General features: G+C 41.4%; 1 long non-coding RNA gene across 1 annotated transcript; it reads left to right on the forward strand.

Moving 5' to 3' along the window:
* The first annotated feature begins 6,612 nt into the window (after positions 1-6,612).
* On the forward strand, positions 6,613-7,784 carry LOC129365510 (uncharacterized). Its single transcript, XR_008606528.1, has 3 exons — positions 6,613-6,650; positions 6,755-6,926; positions 7,125-7,784. It is a non-coding gene; the product is annotated as an uncharacterized LOC129365510 (long non-coding RNA).
* The last annotated feature ends 18,316 nt before the right edge of the window (positions 7,785-26,100 follow it).

The following is a 26,100-nucleotide window of genomic DNA, read 5'->3' on the forward strand; positions in this document are numbered from 1 at the left end:
TTCTCTGGGTCGCAGACTGAAGAGCAGTTAATGGCAGAGCAGAGGGAGGGGTGCTGGAGCAGGGGGAGGTGGTGCTGGAGCAAAGGGAGGTGGTGCTGGAGCAAAGGGAGGTGGTGCTGGAGCAGGGGGAGGTGGTGCTGGAGCAAAGGGAGGTGGTGCTGGAGCAAAGGAGGTGGTGCTGGAGCAGAGGGAGATGGTGCTGGAGCAAAGGGAGGTGGCTGGAGCAGGGGGAGGTGGTGCTGGAGCAGGGGGAGGTGGTGCTGGAGCAGGGGGAGGTGGTGCTGGAGCAGGGGGAGGTGGTGCTGGAGCAGGGGGAGGTGGTGCTGGAGCAAAGGGAGGTGGTGCTGGAGCAGGGGGAGGTGGTGCTGGAGCAGAGGGAGGTGGTGCTGGAGCAGGGCGAGATGGTGCTGGAGCAGAGGGAGATGGTGCTGGAGAAAAGGGAGGTGGTGCTGGAGCAAAGGGAGGTGGTGCTGGAGCAGGGCGAGATGGTGCTGGAGCAGGGGGAGGTGGTGCTGGAGCAGGGCGAGATGGTGCTGGAGCAGGGGGAGGTGGTGCTGGAGCAAAGGGAGGTGGTGCTGGAGCAGGGGGAGGTGGTGCTGGAGCAAAGGGAGGTGGTGCTGGAGCAGTCTGTATAGGGTCCGAGAATGCCAGCATCCGACTTCCCACCTTGTTAGAATAATTATGTTTTGTTATCATTCTTACATTAGTAGCTATAGTAGATTTAGTATTCACATCCCTGAGAAAGCCTCATACTTGTTAGACCTTGGAGCTGCAGCCACTTTATCTTTGGGATACTCCTATCTGCCTCCCTCCACATTCCTTTTCTACTTTGTAATAAAGAGAAAGCCCTAACAAAGGGTCTTCAGAGCGCTCAGTGAACGGCTGGAAGCAGTGGTTTGCTGGGTTCTCTCCTTTTGCAAAAGCTTTCATACAATTCACTGCGTTGTCTGTTTGTTCTTCTATTTAGATTCACAATACCTATCACACCTTTTCTCTGCTGACTGCGTATTTCTGCCTCCACACTCGGTCACCAGGTTTAAAACATAGTACCGTTGTGTTGTGTTCTGCCCTTTGCTTTCTCCCGTTTGTGGAAACGCTTTCACTGACAATGCTCCGAAGGCTTTCTTGGGCTTTCAGGTCCTCTGCCGACTCCTCCACGTCAATCTCTCAACACAAATGTATTATTTCAAGTGTCAGTTCAAACCTGTCATTTAGAGAGTATATAGTCATCATTTTATGGCTTGCTAGAGTGAGATATCACAACATATTCTGAAAAAAAAACCCTTTGAATGTCTCTTGAAAGGGTTCATGTAATTTTCACATTTATAAAAAAAATTGTGAAAACCTTTCAGAATATAGTCCTTTGTGAATGGTACGGTTTACAAAAATGTATGACCTCACTGAAATGTAATTTAAATGCAAACTCTTTGTGACTACGTAAGAAAAACAAAAAACATTTTTAGAAAACTTAAGAGTTAATTGAAACATAATTGGATTAAATCCACAACCATGAAATGGAAATATTGCCCATAACCTACAATGTAATGTTCAGGGACTTCAGAGGGATAGCGTGCTTCGCTTCCGAACATGAGGAAATATGGGGAATACTGTGTGGTTTCTTGCTTTTTGGTGTGTATCCCAAACATCACAGCACCCAAACACTCATCCCAGGTGTGTGGATGGCCATCCACACCTTACTCAGAGCTCTGAGATACATGAAAGGTATAATATGTCATGCATAACACATGATGTCATACAATTTGCCTTATTATGCAAGTAGTTTAGCAAATACACGTGTTGTTTTGTGATCTTTCTTTGAACATGCATGCATGAAGATAATACTCACCTTTGAATGGTGAGTATTATCTTTTTATTATTATTCATTTTTTTTCAACCAACCCATTGGTTTGGGGGTGGTATGGGGATCACAGACTTCGTTTGATATAAGAAGTTTGCACACTTCTTGGTTATCTGAAAATATAAACAAATAGCTCTGACAAAATAGCTGTAAATTTAAACAAACATATCGAAAAAAAGAGTGTAAAGGAGGAGGATTGATAGTGTTAAATTTTTCTAAGAAAACAAAATACTTGCATAATTTACAAACTCTCTCTTGGTCGGTCAAAAATCCTTTTGGGGGCTTCAAACTGATGCACAAACTTAATTATGCATTCTCTTACTTCAGGTGTGATTAGACTTTAGGGATATGCTTTGGCCACTTTGTAAAATAGTCAGTCATGACACAATATACTTGTGTCCAGATTTTGTTTCTGCCATATTTCCAATAAGGTCCATCCCAATTAATTCAAAGGGATGGGAAACCTTAAATGAAAGACTTCATAGATTAATAAATAAAAAAAATAATGGACCACAGTGAAATGTTTAAACGCATTATTTTGTTAAGCTAAAATAGTAGCTTCTCAATATATTGTTAAATGTTTAGTATTATAAAAATACATTCCTTAATTTCATACATCAACTTGTTCAAAATGTAGGCCCTTTATGAGAACACAGGCAAAGAGGACAACCAACCACTGCTGCACACCACCATGTATTTTCACTGAAGCTGTTTTTATTATTGTTACCTTTATGGGAGTATACACTGATGGCTGTTTCAGTGCTTGAACACTCGACTGGCAGCATGAACACTCAGAGACGTATGAAGTTATGAAAGACAAAAACAAACAAGAATTAACACATGCAAAATTGACATTATGACTATTATAGATTCATATTGGTAACATGAATAAGTCTTTCACATTTATTTGCATATAATTTAAATCTTGTAGTTGGAAAACTGTCTTTGGTGACTTTTTATTTTGCCAGGCTTAAATGAGAAAAGTTGGGAAAAGAGCGATTCTCTTCGCGTTTAAAATAACAAAACAGTGTTCAGAAGACCTCTTTTATTTATTTAGTTTACAATTTTTTCAACAACTGCTGCCAATTAAACTGAATGTTAGACCTCGACATAATCATATGAATTGTTTTACCAAGAAATCATCAGAAGCGACGTGAAAATGGTCAGATCCAGGTCCTCTCTGGCTGCAATGCGCTCTCCACACAGAGGGAACATTTTCACAAGGGAACCGAATTCGCACAAGACCTGAATCTGTCTGATGAAGAGCGCGTGAGGAAGGCTGATGCATTGATGGTAAAACTGCATACCCAACAAGGACTTGTACCGAACTTCACACCCACAGAGATGCAGCCGTCAGGACAAGTTTTGTCATTTCTCTCAAAATCACCAGAAAAAGTAATGTGTTTTCTGACGGAGAGTTTATGAAGGAGCGCTTTTGGGACTCTGTTGCCCTGATATGAAGGGCGCATTTGAGAACCTGTCACTCTCCCGACGCTCTGAAACAAGGCGTGTTGAGGCCATCGCTAGAAACCCGGAGCTTGTGTGACTGCGCTCATGAACAACTGAATGTCAAACTGCAGTGCAAGGGCTTTTTGTGCATGAGATGTACAGTGGAGTGATGGCTTTCATGAGAAAGTTGCAGCTTCTCTCAAGACAAGTGAAGGACACATTCTGACCCACTTGCCAAAGGAAGCCACAATATCAGCCGATCACCTCCACAAGTACTCAAGCAAGTTAGAAGCACTGTATGGAGAGTTTTCGAGGCGATTTCAAAGCTATTGAGCGTGAAACACACATGATTTCTTCTCCTTCAACTGCAGTGTGGACAATGCACCAAGCGATGTTCAGATGGAGCTCATAGACCTGCAGGAGAAAAAGTCTCCTGTTTCTGACCTACTTCTGGCAGAGTAGAAGTAGGTATCTCATTGCTGGACTTTTACTCCTCCCTCAAAGAGGAGAACTTTCCACACCTAAGGAGGCATGCTCAGAGGATTCTGGTCCTCTTTGGATCCACGTATGTATGTGAACAGACATTTTCAGTGATGAAGTTCAACAAATTCAAACAGAGATCATCACTGATGAGCCTCTCTCAGCTGTCCTTCGCATAGCCACCTTAGACATTCAGCCAGATTTCTATGCTCTTGTTCAAGCCCAGAACAGACTGGATTATTCACTCTAAAGAGATAAAATGAGGTGGAAAACATAGGACATTATTGTTTGTTGTATTTCAGTATTTCTGTAAACCTGTAGTTTGTTGTTTGTCCTTGTTTGTGGAACAAAGTTAAAGTGTGAACAAGTTAAAAATAAATTGCAGTGATTCAATGATTGTTTTTGTTTTCTTGTTCAATGTCACGTAGCCTCATATAAATATTTAAGGATTAACAGTTTAAATAAAACCATCAAAAGCAATCTGCTTTTGTATGAAGTTAAGTGAGGTTAAATGAAATTATTATTATTTATCTTACCCCAGGCCTTGAGGGCCAGTCTCCTGCAACTTTTAAATTGTTTCTACTTCAACACACCTGAATAAAATAATGCGGTCATTAGCAGAACTCTGGAGAACCTGACTGCATGTAGGAGGTGATTCAGCTATTGGATTCAGCTGTGTTGGACCAGGGAGACATCTAAGAGTTGGAGGACACCTGCCTTCGAGGACCAGGATTGCCCCGGTATATCAAAAATGATATTGAGCAAAATTTAACTGAAATATTGTCGATGTGGCCCTCCAGTAGAGCTCGGGTTGCTCATGCGGCCCCCGGTAAAAGTTATTTGCCCCCCTCTGTGTTAGAGTGAATGTTTGTATGTTTTGTGATACTAAACATTGTTTACTAGACTATCGTGATTAGTAACTGATTGATTGAGAAATTCAAGCTCTGAAAGGAATATTTGGCATAAAATGATTTGAAATCTCAGTTTTTCGAGACGGTGATTTGAATGCGGATGTAAATAAGTCTCCTGATTTTTCTGTTTCCAGCAAAGAAGAGCTGCTTGCTGACAGTGGCTCACTTGACAAAAATAGTAAATGCCATTTCTGACTTGCAGGAGAAATTTGGCTTGTAAAAACAAACTTATGCTCATTCCGCATGTAAGCGTGATTCAGCTATTGAATCACGTTACAAAGATATATTAATAAGAGCATTGGTTTGCATGTTACTCCCTGTGTTGTGTGTGTTTCCTCCGGGTACCCCGGTTTCCCCCACACTCTAAAAGATGTCGGTATCAGGTGAGTATGTCTCTCTGAACTGTCTTAGGTGTGAATGTGTGAGTGAATGCCGGTTTGGTTTGGATGAATGAATAGGGTTTTTTGATGATAGTACATTTATGTTCATAGAGACGTCATGAAATTCAGATGCTTTGACTCACGCTTTCCGAGCAGTAGACTCCTTCTTAGTTTTTTGCTGCAATTGTTGAGGAGTTTGTTCATGGACAAAGAGAAAATAGGAGCTTTCCTGGGGGAGTTTTCTATGGTAAAATTAAAATTGCACATTTTAGTCCAGATCCTTACCATAGAAGGCTCTGAACTTCACCAAAAAAATAAAATTCTTGAAGTTTTCATTTGTAACTTCAGTTAAACATAACTTATTATTCTACTAATAACTATGATAGCTCTTCTTATACTATCTACTTTTGGTGAAATAAAATAGGATTTGTAATTGTCTTGTGTATGGTGTTTTTGTGATGTATTAATTTATATTTTGCTACATTTTTACCATCACTTAAGATGACTGAAAATGTAAAGAACAAACCAGGAGGAGACAGGATCATCAATGAATATGGGCAGACAAAAAGCCTATCAGATAGCAGACGGCGGGTCATGGTCAAGACACTCGTTGCCCATATGACAAGTGAACATAGGTATGCTGAAAATTATTTATTTTTTCTATGCACCTCTCACAATTACCTTGATTGAAGGTTTTCTTTACACCTTTAACAATGCTCATAGTTTTTGCTGTGTCTCTATAGGACAAGTCCTTCCAGACGTGTAAAAGAAAACTATGCAAAGGGTATTATGACCTTGTTCCCTTACCTGGCTGATCCTAAGAGCAGATTTGGCTATGAAAGTTCAAAACAGAAGTTCAACCTCTTGGCTATGGTGTGAGTAGAACTGAAAATGTTTCTCTTTTGCATGCCCTGCATCTGTGCCACTTGTTTTTAACTTTCCAATTTTTAAACCTTTGTAGAGTTCATTGTTCCAGTGTTGGGCTACTGCAGCTTGAAAAATAAACATTGTGAAGAGATTTTATCTATGTAATTCAAACAATGTGAAATCAAATCTGTAAATCACAGCTACTAGCATTCATGCTTGCCTTTGTTTCCACAGCTTTAAAAACATTTATTCGTTCACCTACTTTTAGGAACATTATTACAATGCAAAAGATGGAAGCGGGTATCTGGCTTCTCCAGAGGGAAGCTTCTAATGGACAAAAGAAGGTCCCCAGACTGTCAAAACCCAAACAGGTATATCTATTTATACTTGTACACATTTCATCCTGCAACCACACTCCACAATAAGTTCCCAAGCCTTATTTATTAAATCCTAAGATGGAGTCTCACATTCATATAATTTTTTTAGGGGGACCAACAACTGATAGAGACTGTTTGAGAGAAGAAGACTGCCTTATGACAGATAGCTTGTGTTCTGAGGCCATTGCGCTGATGAAGCACACAGCTGAAGAAGGAACTGTTATGAGGAAGATGAAACAGACTTTCAACTATCGCCAGAAGATGATTCATGACCCAGTGAAGTCATCGATCTTTGAACTTCCCAAGATTCCTGGACATAGGAGGATTGGTATGTTTATCTTCACTTCAGTTTAACCAACAAAGTTTAAATTGAGGTGGATGTGAGAAAGTTTCAAAATAATTTTTAACACCTTCACTTCATCTGTTCTCCAGGTTGAGCAAGATTTTAGGTTGATGTTTGGGGAAGCCATCTCTGCAAAGTTCCTGGAGAAGTGGCCCACTGTCTACCAGCAGAAAGTCCTCAAACTAAGCTGTGGTCTCACACAGTCTGATGACCTTGAGAACCTTCTTCACAATGCTGAAGGCACAACAGAAATGGAAAATGGTAAGTTGCAAAGACTTATCAAGAAAATGTTTAATGTCATAGAATTTAATTCGAATCGGACCTCCTCCTGCCGTCAGTGTTTGGTAAGCTTACTCTGGAAGTATTTACACGGTTGCAAATAAGAAGTTTTGGTAGCTTATGATTATTTTAATTTTCTTCAAGGATGGGACAGTGATATGTCATCCATTTTGATCCTAGTGCCCCTCCTGCCACCGTCACCTCATAAGCGTAAGAGACCAGGAAAACTCTCATCCAGACCATCCAGTGAAGGTTGTCAAGGATGTCAAGGATTTCTCTGTGGATGCTGGTTCCACAGACAGGAACCAGCATCCAGGAGCACCTTGATGGCATCACAGAAAGCCGTCAACCATACCTGCTTGGAGTAGGAACTCAGAGGAGCGTGATTCACAGGTACTTCATTGTGATTGACAAACATACCATACCTTGTAAATCACAAGGCTCTCTTGCCTGTTTTGATGAGCTTTTTAAAGCTCACTTTGTGTTCGGCACTTCATATGATCATGACCTGGTCAATGTGTACAATTTTATGCAGAACGCCATTCATGAGATAGACGTTGAGACAACCAAAGTTGTCAAGATGGTTTTTGTGAAATGCTAGTTTTCCGTAAGATCTACAATGTTGTTGTGAAAGATGAGAGGTTTCTGTTTGTTACATTTGCTCTGCAGTGTGTCTGAATGAGCATTTCAGTGCTTTTCAAGTTTTGTGTACAAGAGATGGACTTCATGTTATTTATGTAGAAGAGCTTTACTGTTCCAGAGTGTGGAGCGAGAAAATGAACAAAGTCCAAACCTTGTTAAAGAGAGAACAAAATACAGCTTTATTACATCTGCGCAGATGGAGAGCACAACAATTACACTGTTCAGAAGAGCTCTAACTGGACAAGAAAAAAACCTCTCTGACATACTGTAGCCTGTCCTTCATACACAGATATCTATCATATCACCCAAGAAGCAGAGCCCCCCATGCACAGACATAACGTCTGTGGAGAAGCACATCAGATTATCACACACAGAGAAAAATGCAACCCTCAGTTAAAAACAGGTTTCAGGCAGTTTATTAGGCACAGTTTCTATGTCTAATAATAATCTAATCGCCCAGCCCTCAAGATGGGTTTGTCCCCCGTGAAGTAGAAAACTATTTGCTTATCACCTGTTGCTTGGCTTTGAAGGCCAAAAGTGAAAAAAAAAAAACAACTCTGTAAGCATGAAAATAAATTGATTAAAGACTGTAAGATTAATACTGAATAAACTTCTAATAAAAGTATTTACAGGTGTTATATAGTCATACAGTTGTACAAATGCAAATGTTTATATTGTTCCATACTGCTTCCTGTGAACAATAAAAATGGCTGTTCAAATACTGATTTCTGGTCAAAGCCTTGTACTCTTACAAACTCAGCTGTGTATTATAGCTGTGAAACAATTGCTTAGTGAGTGAAATAAAGTTAAATTTGGTACTATTTTAGAATTAAATTTAATGTTTAACTGCACAATATGGAATTAAATTAGGAGTACAATTTTATACTATTAACAGCACAATTTGACACAATTTTACTATCTAGCATATAACTTAGTTTGAGATTTTGTCAGTTAGAGCTAGATTGATTTCAAAGTTTGCTTCATTTAAATTTAAGCAGAGGGAATTAATGCTCATATTTTTAACTTACTTGTGAATTGTTATATTTACTTTTTTCAATAGCAATTTTGTATCTATTTCAGTATTTTCAGAAACTGCTTCAATTAATTTCTACTGTTTTAAGACGTAATTCTTCAGTAAACCTATTTAAACACCTGATGACCAGCGTGCTTTCTGACCGAAGTGGTCAGTTAACAAAATCCAGCAACAGAGGTCAAAATCCTCAACAAATGGTCCTTCGAGCCAGATTGTTGACTGCTACAGAATGTCATCAGAGGAAAATACAGCGACCCACCCTCATACTGATGTACGAGAGCGACGTGCAAGGCAGCACCGTACACACAAGCATCTAGAAGACTACATCCTTCCCTACAACCCCATAGGCCTGCTCTGTCCTCCCACCTCGATCACGGAGAGCACAAGGAGCAGATGAGAGCAGCGGCCACAGCAGGCAGTGGACAAGTGGATGGAACTTTTCATCTTGGAACTAGCTGAGTCTCACATATCCCTGGTAACCCACTGAGCACCACATCACTCAGACAACTCATTGAGTCCATTTCCAGGACTGAGGAAGAAGAAAAGGTGGAAATAGCTGAAATCACTGAAAAACTTTGTCAGTATGAATATCGACAGCATCGTCACCAAGATCTACTGGAGCACATCACATCAGAAAAAAGAAGAATGAGGAGACTCCCAAAATTAAAGGTGTCACACCCATTCAAGTTTCTGCATAGTCCTCACTACACACCCGGACCTGTGTCCAATCTCCATGGCCCTCACCTTCAGCAGAAAGGCAAGTTCACCACATGGAGACACGCACTGAAACAGACACACCTGCAAATTTGATCTGAGACACCAAAGTTCCAGAGTAGTAAGGGAGAGAGCGAAGTCTGCATTCACCCCAGTATGTTCAACTTCTCAAACCCACACAAACTCCTCTCATCCCAGCATCTCAACTGGTCAATTGACGCCAATCTCAACTCTACAACAGCCCATAAAACCAGCTCCACTTCAAACCCATGCAGCAGGGCTATATTGTAGCAAAGACGAAATCAACTCCAGACACCAACCTCAGGTACAGCAGCTGTTAACCACAGCCTCACCTTACCTGCCAACGCTTCATATCGCAGGCCACAATCAGTGATTAACTATCCTCCACTTCAGTCTCCTGCAATTCATGGACAACCTCAAAAATACACCCATGCCATCATATGCAAGGCCACCTCAGTTTTTGTCAATTGCCCCCGGTGACGACTCCACAACAATAAACCATGCCTGGTCTTCAGTTGTTCATTTCATTACCGAAATGTCTCTGCATGACCAGCCCCTTACACTGGCCAACACTGGGTCCATCACTGGTGGGAGTCCTCATCCAATTCAGGCAGCATCAGATTGCAATCAGCGGTGGCATCCATGCAATGTTTCATCAAATTCGTCTCCTGCCTGAGGACAGACCACTCCTCCAGTTCATCTGGAAGAATATGCACAGCGAAGATCCACCAGAGGTGTACGAATGGCAAGTACTGCCATTTGGCACAACAAGTAGCCCATGTTGTGCCATCTTCGCCCTCCAACAAAATGCTTGTAATCACCAGGATCACCAACTGCAGGTACTGCAGTTGGTGCAACAGAGCTTCTACGTTGATAAGTGCCTCAAAAGTTTTCCACCATCTCTACAGCCAGAGAAAGAGTCGATCAACTGTGCAACATATTAGCAGAAGGAGGATTCGACCTCAGACAGTGGGCCAGCAATCAACCAGCAGTAGTAGCCCATCTACCTGCCGATGCCAGATCTTCAGCTACAGAACAGTGGCTAAGCCAGAGTTATACAGACCCACTTGAACCCACCTTAGGCCTGAGCTGGAACTGTGCTGCTGACACCCTTGGCTATCAGTATCGAATCCTTGAACGTTCTACACTGACAATGAGGACAGCCTACCAAGTGTTAACCAGCCAATATGATCCTCTGGGATTCATGGTATCTTTCACAACCCCCGCCAAAGTGATAATTCAGCAGCTTTTGTCCAAACAAAGGGGTTGGAATGACCCTGACCTACCTGTTACCTCAAAGAAGCATGGGAAGCCTGGGAGAGTGAGCTAAAACATCTCAACAATGTATCCATCCCTCGCTGTTATTTACCACTCCCAGGCTTCACATACCCATACCTGCCCTAAGGCAGAATCAGTTGTCTTCTCTGCCTTCTTCCCATCCAGGCTCCTTTATTTTGGCTTTACTCAGCCTCTGCTGATACCTGTATGGGTGGCCAATTAGTGCGCTCTGCCTCCCTAGACAACCACCTTCAGTCCAGTGTGTTTGAATTGTTAAATGGTAAAAAAAGGCAAAAGAAACCAACAAACCCAAAAACAATCTATACATGCAAAGCAAAAAAAACAATAATTAACCCTAAAAGAAAACAATCATATTTCATATTGATGTTGTACAGGGAAAAATATGATTTTTCCCCGTACAACATTTGTGTGGATTTTGACTTTACTTCAGGATCTGGGATTATCGCTCTCATTAGGTCAATCCTTCTCTTCGGTACTCCTGTACAATATTTGCTAGTTTTCTCCACCAGATTCAAATTATTAGGGTGGATGATAAATCCTGGTTTTAAATCCTCTTCGTTTACATCAAGTTTGGGTTTCTCTGGATTACTGAGACCCAGTCCTGCTCCAATCCACTGTAAACCTCTGGATATTCAACTCATTTGTCAGATGATTCCTGTCTTGATTTCTTCTCAATAATGTTCTTCGATGTGCCACAGATTCTCTGCTACTGACTTGCTGAAGGAAGATGAATAAGAATAATAGCCCCTGTGACGCCACAGAACGGTTTACTATCTAGCAACGTCGCTGCCTTTGTTGCGTAGGCCCGAGGCAGCTGACGTCAGCAAGGTGAAGTCCACAGAGTGCCACGTGACAAGCTGAAGCTGAACGCCATGTCACGTGAGTTTTATCTGTAGATAAAAGTAGGAGGCGGACGTACTTACTTTTTTCTGTGTGTGAAACTAACAACTCTGGCATACATTTCTTTAACCTCTCTGGTGGTGATGTCTTGCAAAATTAAAATGGTCAAGGTAAATTATCCAAGGTATGCACTGGATTTAACAAAATCTTGAATTTCATCTAGACGGCTATCTAAAGCCTATTTAGAAATTTCCCATTCTTCTCTGCCAGTATGTTAACCATTTTCCTTCTGGTTTCATCTGAGGCACTTGCTTCGGTTATATTCCTTCATGATTCCTTCGCTGGCAGGTTTGTTGTTAAGAATGGATTCCACCAACAAAACATTTCAGCTTTTATTAAACACATATCAAAACAGTAATTGTTAGTAAAGAAAAAAAAATCTCTTCTCAATATAAGCGATAGTAAGACTGGTGGATCACCAGGATTTATTTGTTTATTTTACTTGTTTGTTCATTTTAAATAGGGTTTTTTATGCACCAGTAACAGTAAAAAAGAATTAAGCCAGATTTGACGGACTGAACTTGGTGTGAGGATGGGCAAACTCTGCACCTTCCCCTTGGCCTAACAAGCTATTATTGCGTCTCTAATTTTTTTGTAACTTTTAACATTTAACACAAAAAAATGTTCTAGCACCCCTACTGAGCATATCAGGTGTTCTGAGGGAAACGGTGATAAAGGCTTTTACAACAAAGTACTTTTTGTTTTGCATTAGCTTTTGAAAGTCAATTCTTACATGCTTAGCTTCTGTGTCCAGGCGCTGGCGTTTAGCGGAAGGACTCTGAAAGAATGAGAGTCTCTTGAGAATCAGAAGAGCTTGGCTGAGATTCCTCAGGCGATTCCACCATGGAGACAAATTTTAACCATAAGAGAAGCAGATGAAAGACAAAAAGTACTAATCACAATGAAATAGCGAGCTTATTAAATACTAAACATGAATTATACATATAACAAACCAGTTTCATATTTGATGGTTAGGACTCCAGCAGAGGGATCCTTAACGTCCTCAAATACATCTTCATCCAACTCAGTCCCAGAACTGTCAACAACCTTCATGCCCTCTGTTACAGCTGGCATGCCAAATTTTGCAAATGCTAGAGAAAAAGATGAATGCTTGTCTAAACCACAATTATGAGGTTATGTTGCTCTAATACTCACATGTGCACATAAATTCTGGAACATTGCTTTTGAATAAACAATGTGAAGTAACATTACAAACGCCTCATAGCTTCCTGTGTAAAGCTACCAGTGTCTTACCAGCTAGCAAAAACTCCTTCAGATTCAAGAATCAAGTCAAGCAAGATTTACAGCAGAGGTATGATGCTGGGCACAAGGGAGAGCACGGTAATCATCACTCGCGCCAAATTCAGTATCAACCATGAAACTGGATATTAGCACCTGCTTACGGTTGTAACAATTCGGAGTCGTGAAGTCAGAAGGGTGCCGGTGTTATGCTGAAAAATGCATGTGTAGCACCGGTATCAGCAACGTCACTAACCACTAACTGCGCCACTGGACCAGTTCTAGGCTCTAAGTAGTGGGGAGCAAGAATAACAACACCAGAGACCGCTGCTTAAGTGAAATAAGCCGGCAATTTACTGAATGCAAAACACACACATAAGACACAATACATAAACAAATAAAACGTAATGTTATGCATATAACTACTGTTCCCTTTCAGTCGATTCACTCGGTACAACACATAGACGCCCCGCAGAGCAGCCATCAGACCTAATATAAATGCACTGAGTTAGTTTGAAACCTCCAACCCAGCAGAAAGAACAGAATGAGCCACAGTAGGGGCTGTCGCATCCAGACGATAAAACCCAACAAAAGTGTGCGGTGAAGACCAGCTGGCTGGCGCCCAGATGTCACTCACCGGGACCCCTCTGAAAAGGGCCCAGGATGCCCTTTTCTGGTCGAGTGTGCCCTCACACCACGTGGTAAAGGGAGGCCCTTACTGTTGTACGGGCCCTTACTGTTGTGCGCCCCTGTCTTGGGGACAGGGGCGAACGGAAGACTTCTGCTTCGACAATTTTTGCTTCGTGCTCATCCCGAACCACAAAACAAAAAAGTAAAAATAGGAAACACAACTAGCGCTCAGCGGGCAGACACGCTAACCAGCAGGCAGCGGTAGCTAACATCAACAGGAGCAGTTAAGCTAGTTCTGGAAAAAGAGCGATGCTACCTAGCAGCAGCTAGAAAGCACAGGTTGGAAATTAGGTGTTCTCAGCGAGGTGAAGAGCGTAAGAACTGAATAATGGCGGTGATGTGGTGTATTTATATACGGGCGGGGCCTGCCACCCGTCATCTAACGTCATTTGCCTAAAGGCGTGATTAAAGGTGTCTTCAGTTGGGTCACGTGGGAGCGTGATATCCCATACTCTATGTGTTGTACCGAGTGAAACGACTGAAAGGGAGCTACAGATTCTCAATAAGGAAGTAAATGAAAATAATTAAAAAAAGAAAATAAATAAAGAATATATCACTCTTTCTTTTTGGTCTTTAGTCTACCTAGTTTATTTTAATAAGACTAATCTAATTTAATTAGACTGATCTCCGTTCTCCTAGGTTATTTTAGACAGACTAATTTGAGTTAATTAGACCAGTCTCTTTTATTTCCTAGATTGTATCTATTTTAAGATTCCTATTTTTACTGAGTTAACTCGTTTCCTTCTTTTACAGGTAAGAAAGAAAAAAAAACTCCAATACAATCAAACCAAAATGAATCACAATTGTTCGAATCACATTCAAAGACATAACGTATAGAAATCAAAATATATCACTTTAAATTCAAGTTCAAACCCGAATATGAATTCAGATATTCAGTCCAATGAAAAGTCTTAGTTGACTCGATCCAAAACAAAAAGTAATAATTCAATAAATTATCAGTTCTGTTCAGTTCAGTTCGCCCTGGCAGCGAATTACCACACGCAGGAGAGTCCCTCCTTAATGTGACGGAGAAGATGAATTGAAGGTCTGGGTCTGGCTCGCCATCCTGAATCCCGACCTGAGTGAAGTTGGCCCCCCCACCTTCTTCAAATCAGACAAAAATGGTGTCAAACGTTTGTGTTGTGTTTGTGCAGCAAAAATTTTCGTTTGTGCTGCTATCAAAGACATAACGAAATGTTTTTAGAGGTCATCAAAGGTCAACCAGCCTTCTTCAAATCAGACAAAAATGGTGTCAATCAACTCGTCTGCGTTTGTGCTGGTTTGTGCAACAAAAATTTTCGTTTGTGCTGCTTTGGCTTTGAAGATATTAATGAAAAGCTAAAGGTCAAAAGGTCAACCACTCCCCTGGTCCTACTCACATTTGGAAACATAAATAAATTTGGTGTCAACCAACTGTGCTATGTTTGTTCTGGTTTGTGCAGGATTTTTTTTCATTTATACTGCTATTACAAATTATAGAACTATAAAATATTATGAGTTATATAAATAATAAGGTCATCAAAGGTCAACCAGCTCCCCTACCTTCTTCAAATCAGGTAAAATGGGTGTTCATTGACTTGACTGCATTTGTTCAGCAAAAATGTTTGTTTGTGCAGCTATCATTTTACAGATATTAAAAGAAAAGTGTCTAGAGGTCATCAAAGGTCAACCAGCCCCCCACCTTCTTCAAATCAGACAAAATAGGTGTCAATCAACTCGGCTGCGTTTGTGCTGATTTGTGCAACAAAAATTTTCATTTGTGCTGCTTTTGCTTTGAATATAGCCATTATAGTTTAAACTTTTTGCTAGTTCTGCTTTGAACATATTACTGAAACCTTAAAGCAGAGAAGCTTCACTTATTCAGTCATAACTCATGATCACATTTGTTCCAAATGGCTTTTATTCATCTTGATTATCTGGCTTTACAATTCGTAGCACAGAATTTTCAACATTTTACAATAAAATATTAATTTGTTGAAAGAACACTACCTTTATTTTTTGTGTCACCAAGCACTCATGCACCACTTGCCATTGTGGTGCATGAAATTTTATGTTTGATGTTGTCCATGTTGAAAGATCTTTCTCAACCAGCATAACTGCCTGTCATATTAGTATAACGCTCAGAGAAAGAGATGTCTCATTTATTAAATGTGAAAGATTGCAAATCATAAACTAGAATTAATTTTTTTAAAAATAAACTTTATCCAAAGCATTCAATTGGATAAAAATGCTAATATGCTGATTGCCGAAATACCAAACTACCAGAACAACAAAGGAAAATGTCTTTTGAACAAAGAAACATACATTGAACTTTCTTTATACTGTCTTTCCGGAAATCTGACTATTACTCTTTTATGTAAAGCACAGCATGGGGACATATGCTCGTCTTATCAGATGGTGTTATTACGTCTTTTCTGAGGTCATCGTGCATTTCCCAGGTTCCCAGGGGCCTCTTGCAAAACGCCACATAATGCCCAATCGTTTCAGGTGTTGGACCCTCCTGAAATCCTATGATGGCTTTCAGTGTGAATCTTTGTTCTTGTAGTTGAATGCCTGAAGGAAATTCACTGAGGATAAACTTGGGATTGGGTACACGTTGCTCCACAGTTGTGGCACAGAATTGTTGAAGGTCTGTGTCAATCCATACAAGGTCTTGCACTCTGTGACTGTGACAAACAGTCCCCATACAGAGTATTTTTTCAGACATGTCAGTTGTACTTCCTGCCGGGCATGTATCAGGATTTTGAACTGGTCTTAGGCATGGAGATGCTCCAAGGTGGAGCCCTTTTTCAACAGCAGACTGAAGGTGAGCTATGCCATAAGATGACAGGACTGACAAGTCAATGGAAATTAAAGGTATCCCCCTTGTATTTGGAATGTAAAGGTTACAGAACTGGGAAGAGCACTGTCTTGTGAAGTGAATACTTGGATTTTCTGCCATTGTATTTTGAATTACTGTGGACACATGGCATTGTGCATCAACATGATTAACACCAGACTTCAGCTGAACAGGGCTGAATATTGAGTTCAGAATGTCAGCTCTCAAAGAATAGGTATGTGGAGTGATACCCTTTGAAGCAATATCTCGCACAAGCTGGAACACTTTATTTTTTTCTGTACTTTTTAGCACATTCTGAGCAGAAACACTGTCACAGAAAGCGCAGCACAGACCTTGACAGACTGCATCAAAGGCACAAGTGTTGGTGACACAATATCGTTCCTTTCTGACTCTGATTGGTTGTTGATTATTCCCATTTTTTAAAAGCCCCAGCTTAACTGTTTTCTGTTTTACAAATGGATCATAATGAAGCCATTCAGGACAAGGGGAGAGGTATGATGTCAACTTCCTCTTCTTTGGTGGGACTGCAAGGCCTCTCCAGTTTTCCAATGCTGCTATTTCTTCTGTGTTGGGTTGCTGAGAGCAGTTTCCATCCATTTCTGGTTCCACAGAACTTTCGATTGGATTCTGAAGCTTCACTGTCTCTTCTTGTCTGGCAGCCTCTGCTTCTTTTTTTATTTTTTTTGCACAACAGATCCTCATGTTGCCTTCAATGAACCCAAGATGACGTGAAATGAATTTATCAACCCTAATGGGAAGATTTTCATGCTTGAACAAGCCATGTTTAATGTTCTTGAACTCAGCTTCAACATTAGCTGAAGTTGCAATGAGCTTTTCACTGTGAAATAGGGGAACCATTACTCCAGTCCAGAGAGGTAGGTATCCTCCCAATCTTATTAGGTGTGGGATGATCTCAGGTAGGTAGTGCATATTGTCTCGGTCACCATTGATGTCAGCGTGGCACTTACTCTCCTCACAAATATCTGTCACCCACCTCCTTAACTCAGAATTTATTTGTGTACATTGATCCAATCTAACCTCTTCTGCTTCCTCTTCTCTGGGAATGGACACAGTGTCATCTGCGATTTTGCTTTTAAGGTTGGATTTGTACACTTCTGACATGATGGGGTTACCGTGAATGTCATTTCCTTCTGTCTCACTTAATGCCACAGTGGCAATGCTGCGTATTAGGACCTCTGCTTCCTCCAAACATTGTGACTTGACCAGCTGTGCCATTGAACGCACATAGAAGTCTTTCACCCGATGCGGTTTTTTCCTTAAACAATCCCACTGGGAAATCATTTTGATCAGGTGTGCCACATCCACTCGGATGAAGCATGGGGGCAGTTTGCTGCTTTTGTTTTGAAGCAGAACACCGAAGCACTCATTTACATAGCTCTTTAAATCAGACAGTTGTGTGAAAGCCTTAACTAAAGCACCAAGTAATGCTAAAGAAAAATCTGAAATTGCCTCTTTTGGGACAGGTGCTCCAGCTCGAATCCATTCTGACAACCATCTTGTGATTGCCTGGACATCATGTCTCTCTGACAGCATTTGAACCACAGGGATGTGGGAGTTGTCACTTCCTATTAAAACTCCTTGATATAGGAAGATATGTCCAGACAAGCCGTTCGGCCTGACAAGCTTTTTTACAACTGAGCCAGTTGCATCAAAAGCAGCAATAGGGTGTTTCTCTGTCTGGTACATCATCATTTGGGTAGGACTCCAGTAGTGACAGAAGAATTTGTCTAATCCAATGTCACCAATACTTCCACTGTGAGGACAACTACATTTTATTGCCTGTAGTGACAATATTGGGTTTTTATGAGCCAATTCAGATTCATGTTGTTCTTGTTTGGCTTTACGTAAAGTTGCTAAATTTGGTAGATGACTTGGCTCATGGTCTCCAAAATCCATCAGTTTTTCTGCCTGTGATGCTCTCCACACATGTGGCTGTAGTCTACCTCCACAGAGTTCTTTTTTAACTTCTGCACGCAGTGTTCCAGACAATGGTCTCTTTGAAAACCTTGTGTGCAAGGATTCATCCATGTTTGCCATCACACAATGAAGCACCATTGGGCACTGCATGTCTGGTTCCTTTTCACATGTAATGTACAGTTGACCCTTGCACTCTTTGCAGAAACCTCTTATTTTTATGAAAGATGACACCTGGTTGGGGTACACCTTGGCTCTTTTAAATGTGAAAGTGCAAGAACTTTTCATTTCCTTCCAGATTCCCTGGTTCACAATATGAGTCCATGTGCCTCTCTTCAAAATGGTGTATGCTCTTTTTTTAAGCATATTCTTTTTGTATGTGACTCTCTCTGGCATCAGATGCTTCCACTGTTCAAATGGAAGCTCCACATTAAAAGTCTTACTCTCCTTGTTTTGTATAGGAGACATGCTTCGTTCAAAAGGAGTGTCACTCTCACTGCTGTCTGTCTCCATCATGTTCTTTTCATTATAATCAAGAGTAGCCCAGATATTGTGTCTGTTTAATTTTACAAAGGTGTAAAGTGCTTTTGGTGTTAGCTTTTCGCCAAGTTGTTTACTGAGCTCTGTCCATATCCCATCACTTGGAGTTGCAATGTTGCCATTTCTTATGACTGTGCTTTTTGAAGCACAGATGACTTCAATTACAGCTTTTTGGGGAACCAATGATGTCTTTGGCATCTGTTTAGCAAAAATGATAATACAAAAATCCTGTTTGTCAAATATGTTGAAATATTTCAAATATGGCAGAGAATCAATTGGTAATAGCTGTCATTCAGCATCTTCAAGCTGCAGTATGTAACTTCCGTATTTGTTCTAAATGCCAATATATTGCATTACAATATGTTACAGATAATCTGTGAGAAAAAAATAACTCTGTCTTCACCCAGTGCTCCCACATACTCTCTCTTTCTTTCTATATATATATATATATATATATATATATACCTATATATATATATATATATATATATATAAAAAATAAAAAAATTTCCTTCTCACCCACCGCGGGTGGTTCTTATCCTCTGAGCTCGGGTCCTCTACCAGAGGCCTGGGAGCTTGAGGTCCTGCAGTATCTTGGCTGTGCCAAGGACTGCACATTTCTGGACTGAGATGTCTGATGTTGTTCCTGGGATCTGTTGTAGCCACTGCTCCAGTTTGGGGGTTACTGCCCGAGGGCCCCGATGACCACAGGCACCACTGTGGTCTTCACCTTCCAGGCCCTCTCCAGTTCTTCCCTGAGGCCCTGGTATTTCTCCAGTTTCTCGTGCTCCTTTTCCTGATGTTGCAATCACTTGGTATTGCTACATCTACCACAACGGCTTTCCTCTGATGTTTATCCACTACGACAATGTCTGGTTGGTTCGCCATTACCATTCTGTCTGTCTGGATCTGGAAGTCCCACAGGATCTTAGCTCTGGCGTTCTCCACCACCTTTGGGGGTGTTTCCCACTTTGATCTCGGGGTTTCCAGTTCATATTCTGCACAGATGTTTCTGTACACTATGCCTGCCACTTGGTTATGTCGCTCCATGTACGCTTTCCCTGCCAGTATCTTGCACCCTGCTGTGATGCTGGACTGTCTCAGGGGCCTCCTTGCACAACCTACACCTTGGGTCTTGTCTGGTGTGGTAGATCTGGCCTCTATTGCTCTGGTGTTTAGGGCCTGTTCCTGGGCGGCCAGGATGAGGGCCTCTGTGCTGTCCTTGAGTCCAGCTTTTTCCAGCCATTGGTAGGATTTACTGATATCAGCCACTTGGGTTATTTGATGGTGGTACATCCCATGTAGGGGCTTGTCCTCCCATGATGGTATCTCTGGCACCTCAACCTCCGTTCCCTGTTGTCTGAGACATTCACTGAGCACATTGTCTGTTGAGGCTTTGTCCCTGATATATATATATATATATATATATATATATATATATATATATATATATATATATATATATATATATACAGTTAGGGCCAGAAATATTTGGACAGTGACACAGGTTTTGTTATTTTAGCTGTTGACAAAAATATGTTCAGAAATACAATTTATATAGTATGGGCTGAAAGTGCACACTCCCAGCTGCAATATGAGAGTTTCCACATCCACATCGGAGAAAGGGTTTAGGAATCATAGCTCTGTAATGCAGAGCCTCCTCTTTTTCAAGGGACCAAAAGTAATTGGACAATGGACTCTAAAGGCTGCAATTAACTCAAAAGGCCTTTCCTCGTTAACCTGTAATCAAGTAAGCAGTTAAAAGGTCTGGGGTTGTTTCCAGGTGTGTGGTTTTTGCATTTGGAAGCTGTTGCTGCGGTCAAAAGGAGCTCTCAATTGAGGTGCAGCAGAACATCCTGAGGCTGAAAAAAAGGAAAAAATCCATCAGAGAGATAGCAGACATGCTTGGAGTAGCAAAATCAACAGTCTGGTACATTCTGAGGAAAAAGGAATTGACTGGTGAGCTTGGGAACTCAAAAGGCCTGGGCGTCCACGGAAGACAACGGTGGTGGATGATCGCCGCATACTTTCTTTGGTGAAGAAGAACCAGTTCACAACATCAACTGAGGTCCAGAAACACTCTCAGGGAAGTAGGTGTATCTGTCTCTAAGTCAACAGTAAAGAGAAGACTCCATGAAAGCAAATACAAAGGGTTCACATGTAGATGCAAACCATTCATCAATTCCAAAAATAGACAGGCCAGAGTTAAATTTGCCCAAAATCACCTCAAGAAGCCAGCCCAGTTCTGGAAAAGTATTCTATGGACAGATGAGACAAAGATCAACCTGTACCAGAATGATGGGAAGAAAAAAGTTTGGAGAAGAAAGGGAACGGCACATGATCCAAGGCACACCACATCCTCTGTAAAACATGGTGGAGGCAACGTGATGGCATGGGCATGCATGGCTTTCAATGGCACTGGGTCACTTGTGTTTATTGATGACATAACAGCAGACAAGAGTAGCCGGATGAATTCTGAAGTGTACCGGGATATACTGTCAGCCCAGATTCAGCCAAATGCTGCAAAGTTGATCGGACGGCGCTTCACAGTACAGATGGACAATGACCCCAAGCATACAGCCAAAGCTACCCAGGAGTTCATGAGAGCAAAAAGGTGGAATATTCTGCAATGGCCAAGTCAATCACCAGATCTTAACCCAATTGAGCATGCATTTCACTTGCTCAAATCCAGACTTCAGATGGAAAGACCCACTAACAAGCAAGACCTGAAGGCTGCGGCTGTAAAGGCCTGGGAAAGCATTAAGAAGGAGGAAACCCAGCGTTTGGTGATGTCCCTGGGTTCCAGACTTAAGGCAGTGATTGCCTCCAAAGGATTCACAACAAAATATTGAGAAAAAACTTTTTGTTTGGGTTATGTTTATTTGTCCAATTACTTTTGAGCTCCTAAAATGTGGAGTGTTTGTAAACAAATGTGTACAATTCCTACATTTTCTATCACATATTTTTGTTCAACCCTTTAAATTAAACGTTACAATCTGCACTTGAATTCTGTTGTAGAGGTTTCATTTCAAATCCAATGCGGTGGCATGCAGAGCCCAACTCACAAATATTGTGTTACTGTCCAAATATTTCTGGCCCTAACTGTATATATATATACAATATGGACTGGGAGGAGGAGGAGACAAACAATCCGACGACGATGAGAAACCAAAACCTAAAAAAGTTGAAGAAAAAAACCCAATATCAGAAAGCAAACTATGCCGTACTTTTTATGCCTTTTCAGCCAGGATATTGTGGACATACTTATAGGATATCCATGTGATGCTGTTACGTCCGACAGGACGCCATATTTAAAAGGACACGTGGACAAAAGGATTCCAAGAAAAAAATTCCTTTATTCATTTTTTTTCTTTTCTTTTAGACTTCCTTGTCCTTTTCTACTTGTTTTTTTTTTCTGTAAAGGAAGGAAAGAACCCCTCTTCCCGTGTCCCAAAACGTAACAAAAAAAGTAAGAAAAAAAAGTCAACAGAAAGGTGGACCTGGTGAGCCGGTCCAAAGAAACAAAAAGGTACAGCAGGGGGCCAACTCTATACAGGGCCGTCGAAGCCCCTGCTAGTACCAGACTAAAGAAAATAGGGAAAAATAATATAGGCTATTAACACAAAATGACCGAAAACAGGACAACCGGACTCACCAGGCCAAAACAAACCAAAAAAAAAACAACCCAAAAAATCCCCATGGCAGGCAGGAGGCGTCACATGGGTCCAAAGGCCGACAAAGTTGGAGGAGCCTCCTCCGGGTGCATCCCTCTTGGAGGTGGAGATGGAGGTGGATGAGCGAGCTAGAGAGAGCGGCTGGGCGGGGGAACCGTTACAACCCAGCCTATATATATAGGCCGTCCTCGCCCACCAATTAAAGCCAAACTAATTACAAAAAGAATCACTACACTAAAAATATATTAAACACAAAACCACTCAACTTAAATCAATACAAATTTATTTAAGAAAATAAAAATAATTAGGGAGTGCCCAAAGAACATAACAGATGCTCTTATCAAAGATGTTAAGTGGTGCTATCATTTCTTAACACAATTAAAAGATAAGTTCAAAGGACGTGACAGCTCCACAGAATTCCCTGACTTTGTGGAAGAACACTCTCCATCGTTTGAGTATCCAACAATACTTTAGTCTTGAGTCTGTCTGTCGGGATCTATTTATATATTTTGAGAGACCGAGATTCTGATGGCCAGTGCATTGATTTGACTGAGGTTGAGAGGTTCTGGCTAGAACCTGTCTTACTATCTAATATTAAGACAGAGATTGTTTCAATCTGTCGTTGGACCGACTCAGACCACCTGCAGCGAACCGGGCCTTTAGCAGAGTGATGACGTTAAAGTCAGAAGTTTCTCTGCGGCTGAATCATTTCTGTGTTTGTTGAGGGTCCAGTGGAGGCGTTTTCCCGCTACCGTGAGCGCAATTACGGAAGTAAATAAAACGGAATTTTAACACGGGACCGATATTTTCGTTCACAAACAATTCTACGTTGTTAGTTTCACACAGAAAAAAAGCAAGTACGTCCGCCTCCTACTCTTATCTGCAGATAAAACTCGCGTGACATGGCGTTCAGCTTCAGCTTGTCACGTGGTACTTTCTGGGCTTCACCTTGCTGACGTCAACTGCCTCGGACCTACGCAACACAGGCAGTGACGTTGCTCATTGTAAACCGTTCTGTGGCGTCACAAGGGCTATTATTCTTATTCATCTTCATTCAGCAAGCCAGTAGCAGAGAATCTGTGGCACATCGAAGACCATTATTGTGAAGAAATCTAGACAGAAAACGTTAGACAAAATGAGTTGGATATCCGGAGGTTTGCATTGGATTGGAGCAGGACTGGGTCTCACTGAACCAGAGAAACCCAAACTTGATATCGTTGATGAGGATTTAAAGCCAACATTCGTCATCCCCCCTAATAAATTGGATCTGGCCAAGAAAACCAGCAAATATTGCACCGGGGTACCGATGAAATGGAGGGACATACTGAGAGTGTTATTCCCATATCTAGAGATGAAAGACAAATCAACTCAGACAAATATTAGAGAATTCCGCTTTCCGATGTTCCACGATGGGAGGAGGAGACAAACAAGATCCGACGACGATGAGACAGCAAAACCGAAAAAACTTGAAGAAAAAAACCCAATATCAGAAAGCAAACTATGGCCGTACTTTTTATGCCTTTTCAGCCAGGATATTGTGGACATACTTATAGGATATCCATGTGATGCTGTTACGTCCACCAGGACGCCATATTTAAAAGGACACGTAGACAAAAGGATTCCAAGAAAAAAATTCCGTTATTCATTTTTTTTCTTTTCTTTTAGACTTCCTTGTCCTTTTCTACTTGTTTTTTTTCTGTAAAGGAAGGAAAGAACCCCTCTTCCAGTGTCCCAAAACGTAACAAAAAAAGTAAGAGAAAAAAGTTCAACAGAAAGGTGGACCTGGTGAGCCGGTCCAAAGAAACAAAAAGGTACAGCAGGGGGCCAACCCTATACAGGGCGTCGAAGCCCCTGCTAGTAACAGACTAAAGAAAATAGGGAAAAATAATATAGGCTATTAACACAAAATGACCAAAAACAGGACCGGACTCACCAGGCCAAAACAAACCAAAAAAACAACCCAAAAAATCCCCATGGCAGGCAGGAGGCGTCACATGGGTCCAAAGGCCGACAAAGTTGGAGGAGCCTCCTCCGGGCGCATCCCTCTTGGAGGTGGAGATGGAGGTGGATGAGCGAGCTAGAGAGAGAGCGGCTGGGCGGGGGAACCGTTACAACCCAGCCTATATATATAGGCCGTCCTCGCCCACCAATTAAAGCCAAACTAATTACAAAAAGAATCACTACACTAAAAATATATTAAAAACAAACCACTCAACTTAAATCAATACAAATTTATTTAAGAAAATAAAAATAATTAGAGAGTGCCCAAAGAAGATAACAGATGCACTTATCAAAGATGTTAAGTGGTGCTATCATTTCTTAACACAATTAAAAGATAAGTTCAAAGGACGTGACAGCTCGACAGAATTCCCTGACTCTGTGGAAGAACACTCTCCATCGTTTGAGTATCCAACAATACTTTAGTCTTGAGTCTGTCTGTCGGGATCTATTTATATATTTTGAGAGACCGAGATTCTGATGGCCAGTGCACTGATTTCACTGAGGTTGAGAGGTTCTGGCTAGAACCTGTCTTACTATCTAATATTAAGACAGAGATTGTTTCAATCTGTCGTTGGACCGACTCAGACCACCTGCAGCGAACCGGGCCTTTAGCAGAGTGATGACGTTAAAGTCAGAGTTTCTCTGCGGCTGAATCATTTCTGTGTTTGTTGAGGGTCCAGTGGGCGTTTTCCCGCTACCGTGAGCGCAATTACGGAAGTAAATAAAAACGGAATTTTAACACGGGACCGATATTTTCGTTCACAAACAATTCTACGTTGTTAGTTTCACACAGAAAAAAAGCAAGTACGTCCGCCTCCTACTCTTATCTGCAGATAAAACTCGCGTGACATGGCGTTCAGCTTCAGCTTGTCACGTGGTACTTTCTGGGCTTCACCTTGCTGACGTCAACTGCCTCGGACCTACGCAACACAGGCAGTGACGTTGCTCATTGTAAACCGTTCTGTGGCGTCACAAGGGCTATTATTCTTATTCATCTTCATTCAGCAAGCCAGTAGCAGAGAATCTGTGGCACATCGAAGACCATTATTGTGAAGAAATCTAGACAGAAAACGTTAGACAAAATGAGTTGGATATCCGGAGGTTTGCATTGGATTGGAGCAGGACTGGGTCTCACTGAACCAGAGAAACCCAAACTTGATATCGTTGATGAGGATTTAAAGCCAACATTCGTCATCCCCCCTAATAAATTGGATCTGGCCAAGAAAACCAGCAAATATTGCACCTGGGTACCGATGAAATGGAGGGACATACTGAGAGTGTTATTCCCATATCTAGAGATGAAAGACAAATCAACTCAAACAAATATTAGAGAATTCCGCTTTCCGATGTTCCACGATGGGAGGGAGGAGACAAACAAGATCCGACGACGATGAGACAGCAAAACCGAAAACTTGAAGAAGAAAACCCAATATCAGAAAGCAAACTATGGCCGTACTTTTTATGCCTTTTCAGCCAGGATATTGTGGACATACTTATAGGATATCCATGTGATGCTGTTACGTCCACCAGGACGCCATATTTAAAAGGACACGTAGACAAAAGGATTCCAAGAAAAAAATTCCGTTATTCATTTTTTTTCTTTTCTTTTAGACTTCCTTGTCCTTTTCT

The sequence above is a fragment of the Poeciliopsis prolifica genome, unplaced genomic scaffold (genome assembly GCF_027474105.1).
Source record: "Poeciliopsis prolifica strain line A6 unplaced genomic scaffold, Auburn_PproV2 SCAFFOLD013, whole genome shotgun sequence".
In the NCBI taxonomy this organism is placed as follows: domain Eukaryota; kingdom Metazoa; phylum Chordata; class Actinopteri; order Cyprinodontiformes; family Poeciliidae; genus Poeciliopsis; species Poeciliopsis prolifica.